Source organism: Saccopteryx leptura, chromosome 10 (genome assembly GCF_036850995.1).
Source record: "Saccopteryx leptura isolate mSacLep1 chromosome 10, mSacLep1_pri_phased_curated, whole genome shotgun sequence".
NCBI classification, from domain to species: Eukaryota; Metazoa; Chordata; class Mammalia; order Chiroptera; family Emballonuridae; genus Saccopteryx; species Saccopteryx leptura.
The window spans coordinates 37110711-37123931 of NC_089512.1; the positions used below are offsets into that span (position 1 = coordinate 37110711).

A 13221-nucleotide genomic window follows, 5' to 3' on the forward strand; every position below is an offset into this window, starting at 1 on the left:
GTCATGTGGAATCATCTATCCAGTCTGCTCAGAAGAATGATGAGGAAGTTCCCCAGCACTGTCACCAAGTACATGGCCAAGAACAAGGCAGAGAGAGAGACCCGAGTGTCCCTGTCACTGGATGGGCTGAGGAGAATAAACTCCCCCAAATCTGGTTATCTGTTCCCATTTAAAAATGTGAAGATTATTAATCTGCAGAGTGGATCAGAAATAACAGAAGCGGTTGAGATAACCTTAAGAATAAATTTTTATAACTGGCAAGCCTCAGCCAGATGTTTCAGATTATTTATGGGCCATCATCACAGATTTTATCACAATATGCATTCTATCTATTCTGCATTAGAAACAGGCTAGAGCCTTGATAAGGGGGTAAAGCTGTCTTTTTTAATCCTCTAAGTCAAGATTTAGAACTTCTTTTCTTAAATCATCTCTTTCTAGTGGTACCTTGTCAAATACAGTCATCAGAAACAAAAGGTGCTATCAGCATTTCATATTTCACTCTCTTCACCTAAAGCAATAAGCTTATTAGGTACATTATATATATATCCTAAATTGTCACAAGTGATGTTTTAGCATGCTTTCGTACCTCAAAATGGGTCACCATTTTCCCAGGCTCTTGTGGAGTTTCTGCACAGGACCACTGTCTGACCCCAAGCCAGTGCCTTAATGTTATGATATTTTGTTGTTACAGGAGCACTCCATTCCTTATACCGATTACTGTATGTCAGGATATGCTAGGTTATGCTGTAGTAACAAAAGACCTACAGAGTAACTTAAAACAACAAATGTTTATCATTCACTAGTACTACATACCCATCACAGATCATCTTTGTCTTAATCCCTCCAAGAAAGAGCTATGGATATTTTTAATAATATGGTCAATTGTAATCAAAATTCATGTAAAAATCTCACAAAATATGATTTTGTTCCATCTTTATATATTTCTACTACTTCATGCATTCAACAAATATTGGTTACCCATGATGTGCTAGACTCTCTTCTTAGGTCCCGGGGAAACAGCAGGGAAAAAGACTGACGAGCCCTGCTCTCAAATCAGCCCGTCTCTGCTTTGACAGAAGTATATACAGCAAGTGCTCGACTTTCGCCACGATTGGTTCTGACAGACCGGTTGTAACACGATTTGGTCTTAAGTTGAGTAGGCTATATGTACAATACTGTGAAATGATGTTATAAAAATCTTTAAGTCATATTTTATCATAATTTTCATTCATTATTGTTATATATCATAATTTTCTTTGTTTATTTTATGCCATTTGTATCATCTCTACACCATTTTGTTTCTTATTTTTACATTCGTCAGGTTTAAGTAAAACATTGCATTACCAGTACAACTAGTTTAATATTTGCAAAACATACAAAATTACAAAATACAGGTATAAAAAATACCATAGGAAACATTTTCCCGATTGCAAAATATACCAAAATATATAAACATGTACGAAACATTTTATTGGCCACTGGTGCTTGGCTGCGGATCGTTGATGTCGTCATCTGAGGCAGCAGTTGGGGTTACCGGAGTTAGTTTTTTCATAAACATGTGCGATCACATTCACTTTCTTTCCTCCTTCATATTTGTTCATTCATTGCTTTCTCATATGTGCCTTGACCAGGGGGTTACAGCAGAGTGAGCGGCCCCTTGCTCAAGCCAGTGACCTTGGGCTCAAACCAGCGACCATGGGGTCATGTCTATGATCCCTGCACTCAAGCTGGTGAACCCATACTCAAGTCAGATGAGCCCACGCTCATTTTCGTGTCAAGATCGATGGCCTTTCTTTCCTTCTTGGCAGGGTGAGGCATAGACAAAAACAATTTCCTCTTGGTAGACATCTTGGGAGGGGTTTGATGAAAAATATCCAAGACACAAAACACAAATTGCTGTACCGAGTCTAGGATAACAGTTGAAATGGTGCATGCGGAGATGGTAGTGCTGCCAGAAGCTGGTCTGCACTGTCGTACACCCAGCTGGGCAGCGCTTGCGCTGCCAGATGTGGAGCAGTCGTGGCTAGCGATTGTGGTCGTAAAGTCGAATGGCCGTAAGTTGCATAGGTCGTAAGTCAATATCTGTATGTTTGAAAGTGCTTTAACAAGAGTACATTACTTTTTCTTCCTACTCAATAAAGCTGCCCTGATCATCAAGGTCCACAGAAGTTATGTCTAAACCAGTCCTTAAAAGTTGAAACCAGTCCTTAGAAAATGAGAGTTTGGGCCCTGGCCGGTTGGCTCAGTGGTAGAGCGTCGGCCTAGCGTGCGGAGGACCCGGGTTCGATTCCCGGCCAGGGCACACAGGAGAAGCGCCCATTTGCTTCTCCACCCCTCCGCCGCACCTTCCTCTCTGTCTCTCTCTTCCCCTCCCGCAGCAAAGGCTCCATTGGAGCAAAGATGGCCCGGGCGCTGGGGATGGCTCTGTGGCCTCTGCCTCAGGCGCTAGAGTGGCTCTGGTAGCAACATGGCGACGCCCAGGATGGGCAGAGCATCGCCCCCTGGTGGGCAGAGCGTCGCCCCATGGTGGACGTGCCGGGTGGATCCTGGTCAGGCGCATGCGGGAGTCTGTCTGACTGTCTCTCCCTGTTTCCAGCTTCAGAAAAATGCAAAAAAAAAAAAAAAAAAAAAAAAAAAAAGAAAATGAGAGTTTGGACAGGCAATGAAAGGGTAAAGTAGCATACAGGATTCTAGGTGGGGCCAGGAAGGAATGGAGTCATGAGAGTATACGCCCCGCTCAGGGAGCTTTTCCCTCTGGACGAGCATGGGGGGCACAGGATAAGATATGGTTCATGAAGCAGGAGCTTCCTGAGCCAGCTGGCCGAGATTCATACCCTTGTCACTGTACCGTGGGGCGGGAGCCACTGGAGAATTTCAAGTGCTGTAGTGAGGGATCAGATTTGGTTTTAGAAGCTGAAAGGTAGAAGGCCAGGATCAGTAGGAGACTGTTGCAACTGTCTGCCAGGACTTGGGTCCTGGTGTGAGTGAACTGATACCGTAAAACTGGCCTGTGAAAGCATCAATGTAGATATTCCCACCCTGCCCCTGCCGCTGCTGCTTTCAGTTGGCTGCTTTGCTGAGATCTGTGCACGTTCCATGGCCAAGGATGCCCAGGCTCTGACAGATTGAAGAGCCAATGCTTGGAGGTATGAGAGGGAGTTAGGAAGCCAATACAATAGCAAAAGAAGAACAGATTGAGATGTGTCACTTGATAAGATGTGTAAAGGGTGAGAGTTTCAGCCTGGGTTATTGAGAGACTAAGTCTGTTACCAAGATAGAGAACCAGAGCACGTGGTTGAAATATCTTTTTTATTTATCTTATATTGGACATATAGAGTTTGAGGTTTGGAAAGGGCTTCTCTGAGGAGTTGTCAGGGAGGCAGGTGGGAACCTCACAGCATAACTAATGCAGAAGTAACTGAAATGTGAGAGTTTGAAGGGATTGTGTAGAGAGAAAGTTTAGAGCAAGAAAAGAAGGGAAGGCCAGGATAGGCAGGAATACTCACATTTAAGAGGCAGAAGAGGATGAGGACACAGTAGTGAAGTGCTTCCTGGTTCATTTCCCCTTTCTCCAACCAACCGGCCTGACCTACATAGTTCATGTGGGCAGTAGATAGGTAGTAGACATAGGGCAAAGTTAATGCTTCTACCAAAATAGAGCTCTTGATTTATAAACAAAGTATAACATTTATTAGTGTTGGTATCTGGCATTTAAATAGCATTCTAAATTTTGAGCAAGATTTAAAGAAATAACAAGTTTTATGAATCTTTGCATATCTTTGATGATTGCTTAGATAACCTGAGTTTAAGCCAATTAGTGATAGTAACTCATTTTACCTTTTTCAGAGACAATCTATATTCTCTTTAGCTATTGCTAATCCATTGGCTGTACTGGTCTCCTTGTCATCTTATTGTTTTGTGTCTTATCACACTGTCATCTAGTTGGAGTAGAGGGGAATTCTTTTTGAAGGAGGTCACACTGGGTATCTCAGTAGTCAGTGATGAAATCAATGTAAAGACTTCATTATATGCCCTGCTTTTTGGAGTGGATGCGATCCTGAGATGGTTTGAGTAGGATCCTGTGGAGCTTTCTCTCCCCATGTAGCCCATGAGCTTGGAACCTGCTAGTCGTACATTAAACTGCTAATCAAAACGTAAACGAATTAGCAAGAGAATTACAAAACAAATACAGTGGACCTTTCCAGAATATATAGTTTCAAATTATGATGTTGGCCATGTAAATTGATGTATTCCCTTTGTAAAATAATTTAGCAATGTGTACCATAAATTAATGTATATTTATATACCTCTTTTGACTGACAGTTTCTTCCCACCGGCTATTGTGTCCATGGGTTGAACACTATCTTGTCCCTGGTGGGAGAGGAGTGGAAACTTTCCACTTTAAATCTAAGACCCAGCCCTCCTGCCACAGCAGCTGCTGCCACAGCCTTTAGTGGGTTTTAGGAAAAGTAGAAAGAATCTGGAGCCCAGGAACCATTGCCCACCCAATCGGCTCTTAAACTACTTCCCACGGTCAGAAATAATAGATGGGTAATAGATTTTCTGCATTACATGCTGTGTTTCTTTCGTTGTTTTTCACACACACATATTTTTCCAAGCCTCTATAACTGTGCTGTCCAGTATGGTAGCCACAGCTCCATGTGGCTATTTAAATTCAAAATTTAGTTCCCCAGTGACAGACACTAGCCACGTTTTAAGTGCTTGGGAGCCACCTTTAGCTAATGGTTAGTGTATCACACAATTTGACTTATAGAACATTTCTGTCATCACAGAAAGTTCTGTTTGACAGTGCTACCTGCATCAATTTTGTAGGATTACTCAGGCACTTATTTAATCAACATGCTGAACCCTGCTATGTGCCTGATCATATTCTAAACACTGAGGATACAGCAGCGGACAAGATGGACAACATTTCTGCCTTTCCAGAACTCACATTTTAATTTTGAAAGCCTGTATCCAAATGTCAGTGTGTATCAATAGCTTAGGAGGGACAGCACTGGAACACAAATGGCTAATTGTTTTATAAAATCTTGGCTCATCCCCAGTTTGACTTCTTTGAGGCATTGCTCAATTTTATTCAACTCTTAAACCTCTGAATTTTAGACTTCTGATTTGGGTTTATTTGCAAGGCACAAATGGCTTACATGTTTTCTTTACCTTTAAATAATTGCTGTCATTGTCAAGTGTTTTTGGTTCTGGGTGAGAGGTTTATTTGAAAGTAGTTGTTCTAGGATTTAATCATTTAAATCAATTCTGCTTTAATCAATTCTGGCTGCCTGTGTTTAATTCAGAGAAAAGTCTAGTGCTTCCTGGTTGTATATAACCACCGCAGAGACAAGAAATACATTGCCATTACCTTTTTGGGTTTTCTGCCACACACAATGCCCATGTTTTAATACACCCATATGGGGTTACTCATACAGCATTAATATTGCTAGTCTAAAAAGTCGAATAATGGAAATAGGTTGCATTTCTAAAGTAGCCATTAGAATTCAGATATACCCTACTAATGCTCTCAGCAAGAGCCATGGATGTGAACACCAACAGTCCATTTGAACTAATAAATTGTAAACATTTTCCCCACTGGTGAATCAATGAATTGCAGTGTATTACAGTTGAAAGGGGCCTTGGTGACGGTGAGGAAGGAGGGGCAGGCCCCCTCTTCCCTTAAAAGAAAGACATAAAAAGAATACAAGGGAAAGGAGCCAGCTGGGGTAACCAAGTCAGCCAGTGATAAACCATCGATATCCCATAGTTACAATACAAAGCAAGAATAGCAGGATCTGTATGTAACTATGGCCAGTGATCTGGAAACCCGTTCTCCCTTGCTGACCCCACTGAAACTTTCCCTCCCCTCTCCTTGAGTGCTAGGAAACCTTAAACAAAGAAGTCACATCCCCATTGCTTAGATACTGTAAAAGTATGCAGGCGTCCCCAAACTACAGCCCTCGGGCCGCAATGCGGCCCCCTGAGGCCATTTATCCAGCCCCCACTGCACTTCTGGAAGGGGCACCTCTTTCATTGGTGGTCAGTGAGAGGACCACTGTATTTGGCAGCCCTCCAATGGTCTGAGAGACAGTGAACTGGCCCCCTGTGTAAAAAGTTTGGAGACCAGAGCCTGGAAGAAAGTCAACTTCGGGGAGCCCGTGTTTTGGAGCTACAAACTCCACATGCTCTCCGGCTTTAATAAATCCTACTTCCTTTATCAAGTTGTCTGGGTGTTTTTGTCCTCCTTTGATTCCTATAATAATGGGTCTTTCTGCTCCAACTCCCTCTTTTCTCATTTATTGGTCCTTTGAAGATGAAAATGACTTGTACAAGATACAGTTGTAAAATCCTGCCATAACATGTTAAATAGGTTCAGAAACTCACTTGTGCAAATTAAATTAGAGTTTTAGCATCCTGAAGGACTTATTGAAGCACAGATTGCTAGGCTAGGCCTTACCCTCAGAGTTTCTGATTCACTGAGTCTAGGGCAGAGCCTGATAATTTGTATTTCTCACAAGTTTCTGGGTGCTTGGTGGTCTCAAAACCACATGCTGAGAACTTCTGGTGTAAATCGTGTGATTTCATTATTGTGACATTATTGAAATGAGGGGAGTGAGCCTACAGAGGTAGCCACCTAGAGATCTGAAGGTCCAGACGTCTGATCATTGTCTAATGCTGTTTAAACACCAGTGATGACTTTGGGTGCTGTCGCTGTCTTGGACTTCAAGGGCAGTGATATTTCAGCTATCTCGTGGTTAGCAGGCATTTATTTTGTTGCTCTCATCTGGGAAGATTGAACCTTGGGACCCAGCCTCCACCTCTCTGCTTCCCTATCAGTCTTGTCCTCAGGATGCTCCGTAGATCCTTCCCTCCCCACAAAGGTGAGAACTTTGGCCCAACACTGGAGATTATATGCAAAATCCTTCTTAACCTTGAACACTTAGCTGAGATTCTATCTCCTTCCAAAGGCTTGTCCTGCTATTCTTCAAAAAACATTTTTTTTTCTTCCTCTGAAGAAATATCATTTCATTCTCAAAACAACCTTCAGTATAGATGTAATGCCTGTTTTACAGGTAGGGAAGCTGAGACTCAAGAAGGGTAATACATTCTCTAATTTGTTATAATTTGCTATAATGTAATGATTATCTAATATAGCTGATAAAGACAAAACTGGCTAATGAGTGATTTTTGACATGGTGTTCTCTCCTTTGCTGAACTGCCAACTCCCTGAGCGCAGGGATCATGTTTTATTGGCTTTTACTCCCAGCCCTGCAACTAACAGTGCTTGTCGGCCCTGGCTGGTTGGCTCAGCGGTAGAGTGTCGGCCTGGCGTGCGGGGGACCTGGGTTCAATTCCCGGCCACGGCACATAGGAGAAGCGCCCATTTGCTTCTCCACCCCCACCCCCTCCTTCCTCTCTGTCTCTCTCTTCCCCTCCCGCAGCCAAGGCTCCATTGGAGCAAAGATGGCCCGGGAGCTGGGGATGGCTCCTTGGCCTCTGCCCCAGGCGCTAGAGTGGCTCTGGTCGCGGCAGAGCGACGCCCCGGAGGGGCAGAGCATCACCCCCTGGTGGGCAGAGCTTCACCCCTGGTGGGCGTGCCGGGTGGATCCTGGTCGGGCGCATGCGGGAGTCTGTCTGACTGTCTCTCCCCGTTTCCAGCTTCAGAAAAGTACAAATAGCCTGACCTGTGGTGGCGCAGTGGATAAAGCGTCAACGTGGAAATGCTGAGGTCCCCAGTTCGAAACCCTGGGCTTGCCTGATCAAGGCACATATGGGAGTTGATGCTTCTAGCTCCTCCCCCCCCTCCCTATCTTTCTCCTCTCTAAAATGAATAAATAAAATAAAAATAAAAATAAAAAAAACCCAAAAAAGTAAAAAAAAAAAAAAAAAAAAAGTATAAATAAATAAAAACAGTGCTTGTCATAGGATGGCATTCAATAGTTTCCAGAAAAATGGCTGTCTGAGCTCACTGCTCTGGGTACCATATCTTCCTACCCTGCTTCTCTCTTTGCTGGTGGCTTTGGTTTCCCACAGGAAAGGAACCTCTTCTATTTGATCTCTCCCCCTGTGGCCACAGGATTTGTAGCCTTGGCTCCTCGCTGTGTTTCCCTGTGAATGCAATCTTCAGGAAACGGAACATCGCTCCACCTCGGGAACAAGCAACTTAGAGATTAACGTGGCTCCAACTTTCTGCCGGGCTCCTAGTCTGCATGTGTCTCCTGCACATTCTTCACTCCGCCGAACCTCAGTCTTTCTCCCTTTCAGTCGGTATCTGCTTAACCGTGCACATCCCTGTAAAGCAAGTAGCAGGGGCAAGTGAGAGGTTTACCAAAGAGAAATTGGGCAAAAGATCACAAAGATTTCATGTTGCCTAACACCTTAATTGCATGAGAGGCTGTGTATCTAAATATTTAAGAAATTCTGACTCACTCACTTTCTGTTTTGAATATAACTTGCAAATGTGGCTTCATTTATCATCCCACTTCCCCCGTCTCTCTCAAAACTGCCAGTTTCAGGAATAAGAACGAGTGGAACCAGCCGCACTGTGGCTCATTCTCCCTTAGGCAGGGGCCAGGATCCCCTGAGAGTGTCTCTTGGTCCCTCAGGAAGTTTGATTTAATTGATCTAGAACAGTGGTCGGCAAACTCATTAGCCAACAGAGCCAAATATTAACAGTGTAATGATTGAAATTTCTTTTGAGAGCCAAATTTTTTAAACTTAAACTATATAGGTAGCGCCCGCACGTGGTATTTTGTGGAAGAGCCACACTCAAGGGGCCAAAGAGCCGCATGTGGCTCGCGATCCGCGGTTTGCCGACCACTGATCTAGAATGTTGCTCCCTGGTTTTAATGTGCAGTCAGGGTTAAGAACTGCTAGATTAGGTTCTTGGTTTCCATTCCTGGCTCATCATGACAGCCATCTTGGATGTCATTTAAAATTGCCCCATCTAAGAACCTAGGTATCAGAATTGCTGAGAGAAAGACCTAGAAGTCTTTTTTTTTTTTTTTTTTTTTTGTGGCAGAGGCAGAGAGAGTCAGAGAGAGGGACAGACAGGAAGGGAGAGAGCTGAGAAATATTAATTCTTCGTTGCGATTCCTTAGTTGTTTATTGATTGATTTCTCATATATGCCTTGACCCAGGGGTTACAGAAGACTGAGTGACCCCTTGCTTGAGCCAGTGACCTTGGGCTCAAACCAGTGAGCCTTGCTCAAACCAGATGAGCCTGCGCTCAAGCTGGTGCCCTTGGGGTCTTGAACCTGGGTCCTCCACATCCCAGTCCAACACTCTATCCACCTGGTCAGGCTAGAAGTCTTTTTGAAATAGATTCTGACCATCAGCTGGTTTGGGGAACACCAGTTTTGGTACTTCTTGATATTTCTTATTGACCTTCCAGTCATCAAAGCAAGGTAGAATTATCAGCATAGTTAAATATGAGTTATTTAAGGTCCTCACAGGTGAAGAGGTCAAACGACCTTAATCGATATTTCTTCGGTGATGGCTGCAGCTGTTTTATATTGGCCCACCCTACTTTTGCACACATACATTTTTTTCATTGTAATTTTTATTCCAGCCATACATTCAACAGATTTTACCTATCCTGTGGAATCACTTGACATAAATTGAATATGTGTTTTGAATGATTAAACCAGAACCACAGATTAAAACTGTCCTCATACAGCTCAAGAATTCGCTAAGCCTTTATGAGGATTAAAAGGGGAATGGAAAAAAGAATTTGAGGTCAAAAATAAAATTTAGCTGTGACAGTGGTATTATGACTAACATCACATACCGAAATGTTTCGCATGATCAGAGCATCTGCTGTGGGTTTACACGGTCTCTTACATGTAAAGCATTCTGATAAGAATTTTCCCCACTTCCTATGGCCTTGCCCACCTTTCCATTATAAAAACGTGGCACATCTTTCAGAAGAAATGTCTGCTGCCTAAAGGAAATACACATATTTTTAGGTCCCCAAATTTAATTTCTGAAGATGTTCTTCAGAGACTGCAAAAGAAAAAAAATGAGTTTACTGAGGACAGGAAATAATCTTTTTCGTGAGCAGTACAGTCAAAATGATAGAACATACTCCTTTGGTATTTGGCATTGCTACAATATCATTTAATTCCCTGACCTCAATGTTTAGTCTGTAATACCAAAACCATAAAAGGGCAAGTGTGCTATGTAGTCTTTGCCTTTCAGGAGCACCTGTGTGTCTCCTCAGATGAGCTTACTGGTCTTAATATGCCTTTATGCCAGAAGAAGGTCTGTGTCATTCTAATAAGCTCCGTCCTAGTTTTACCCGCGGCTGTGACTGTGAACAGCAGAACACCCTCCCCCAACAAATGCAAATAAATTTCAAGGGGTTGGGACTGTTACTTAGATAATTTACTTCTTAGTCTTCTTTACCCTGGTCAGCAAAATGCGGCTTGCAAGCCACATGCGGCTCTTTGGCCCCTTGAATCTGGCTCTTCCACAAAATACCACGTGCGGGCACTACCTCGATAAGGGATGTACTTACCTATGTAGTTTAAGTGTAAAAAATTTGGCTCTCAAAAGGAATTTCAATCGTTGTACTGTTGATATTTGGCTCTGTTGATTAATGAGTTTGCCGACCACTATGACCTAGCACAGCCCACAAAACAGGCATAACTCGGAGACAGGGCGGATGCGGTCCCAGGCTTCCAGACCTCCACGATTAAGCACGATCACAATGAAGCGAACCATAATCACTTTGGTGGTGGAGAGTCTTGCCCCTCAGTTTGTAAGAAATGCAGCGTCTGCGCAGCACAGTAAAGCAAGGCACTCTAAAACAAGGTCTCCCTGTAATCGGTTCTCTTATGTAGGCTTCTCCTGAGCAGGACATGAACAGTTTTTGCCCTTTTTGTTTGAAAGTCAGTATCTCAGTGGGTCTGACAACCTCACCCCAATATTTTATTTTTCAGAGAAGTAACTGAAGGGGAAGAGAGGAAAAGAGCTCTATTGAAGGTGTTTTTTTAATCCTTTAAATTAAGTTGATTGAGTGAGAGCCTGGCCCCGGGCTGCTGGAGGACTGGCCGGATGCAGTGGGGGCAGAGGGCAGCCCTGCCCACTTGGTCCTTCAGGGTTTCCCTCCACAGTCGGACCCTGCTGCGTCAGGAGAGTTTTATGACTCAGAAATCATGCAGTGCTATTTCTTGTGGCTTTTGTCTTGGGCCACATGAATTAATTGCTAGTATTTTAAAATAAGAGTCTATGTCTGGTTTCTCTTGAAATTTTAAGGAAATATTTTTTAACTTTTTATTGAGTTTATTGGGGTGACATTGGTTAATGAAATTGTACAGGTTTCAGGTGCACAATTCTCCAATACATCATCTGAATATTGCATTGGGTTCACCATCCCAAGTCAACTCTCTGTCCATCATTATCCCCCCTCTGTCCTCCTCCAGCTCCGCCCACCCCCTTTCCTTCCTGCAGTCCCCACACTGCTGTCTATAAGTTTATTTTTTTTTGCTTAATCCCTTCACTTTTTTCATCTACCCCCATCCCCTCTGACAGCTGTCAGTCTATTCTCCATATCTATAAGTCTGTTTCTATTTTGTTTGCTAGTTTGTTTTGTTCATTAGATTCCACATATAAGTGAAATTATATAATACTTGTCTTTCTCTACTGGCTTATTTCACTTAGCATTATATTCTTCAGGTCCATCCATGCTATTGCAAAAAATAAGATTTCTTTCTTTTTTATGGCTGAGCAGTAAGTATTCTATTGTATAAATGTACCACCATTTTTTTTATCCACTCATCTACTGATGAACACTTGAGTTGCTTACAAATTTTGGCTACTGTAAACAATGCTGCAATAAACATAAGAGGTACATATAGTCTTTCAAATGAATATTTTGGGTTTCTTTGAATCTATTCCCAAAAGTAGAATTGCTGGGTCATAAGGTCGTTCCAGTTTTAATTTTTTGAGATAGTTCCATACTGTTTTCCACAGTGGCTGCACAAGTCTGCATTCCCACCAACCGGGCACGAGGGTTCCCTTTTCTTCACATCCTCACCAACACTTGTTGTTTGTTGATTTATTGATGGTAGTCATTCTGACAGGTGTGAGGTGATACCACATTAGGGTTTTAAGTTGCGTTTCTCTAATATGACATTGAGTATCACTTCATATGTCTATTGGCCATCTGTATGTCTTCTTTGGAGAAGTGTCTATTAGGTCCTTTGCTCATTTCTTAATTGGATTGTTTGGGGGTATTTTTGATGTTGAGTTTTATAAGTTCCTTATGAATTTTGGATATCAAATGTACTGGTGAATATGTACTCCCACTCTGTGGGTTGTCTTTGCACTTTATTGATTGTTTCCTTTGCTATACAAAAACTTTTTTGTTTCATGGAGTCTCATTTATTTTTTTCTTTTGCTTCCTTTACCTGAGGAGATAATATCAGAAAAATTTTGCTACAAGAAATGTCTGAGATTTTACTGCCTATGTTTTCTTCAAGGATTTTTATGGTTTCAGGTCTGACATTTAAGTCTTTACTCCATTTGGAGTTTCTTCTTGTGTACAGTGTAAGAAGATGGTCCAGTTTCATTTTTTTGCACATATCTGTCCAATTTTTAGGAAAAACATTTCTGAGAGGTCTTCTAGTTTCTTTAAGAAAAACAAAACAAAAGAAAAAAATACCCCTTTTCCTGCTGACAGTTGACTGGAGCCAAAAATTCTGTTTAATCTTTCTAGTTCACTAGAGTCCCACTAGTCCCTATAAACTCCCAGACCTGAGACAAAGTGACTGTCGCTATAATTGTGCTCACACTGTTGATTACTGGTTCAAAGGAAAGTGAAATATTTATTGCACAAAAGAGAAAATTTGGAAGATACACTAGAAGAACCACAAATTTCAAGAAAAGTGAGAGAGAACATCTGTTTCTGTTTGGAAGTAAAGGATATTCCTGAGCTTAGGCAAAGTATCTGTATCAAAAGAATTTGACTAAAAATTCTATTATAACCCAAACCTAGCCCTGTGGACACATGTATCTCTTATGGTATAAGTGAGCGTGAGAAACCTTCATATGAAGGGAAATACAAGGTTAGGTTCCTGTGAGCCTCTGGTCATATTTTTGTCAACTGATCAATACATAACCTGTTTTATGTGTTTCTGTTTAAAGATACCTTATTGAATATATATTGTTGATTCATTAACATTGAACTCCAGGCCAATGGCACTATAA

The 13221-nt window shown here is 42.2% G+C and overlaps 1 protein-coding gene across 6 annotated transcripts in view; it reads left to right on the top strand.

Moving 5' to 3' along the window:
• Nucleotides 1-13221, top strand: part of TMEM108 (transmembrane protein 108) — a 325910-nt gene that overhangs the window by 148961 nt on the left and 163728 nt on the right. The window contains exon 1 of one of the 6 annotated variants that reach the window (XM_066351412.1): nt 2887-3024. The exons of the other annotated variants lie outside the window; for them this stretch is intronic. The gene's annotated coding sequence lies outside the window, so the exon portion shown is untranslated. Of the gene's footprint in view, nt 1-2886; nt 3025-13221 lie in introns of those variants that run through there. 6 annotated transcript variants of the gene reach the window in all.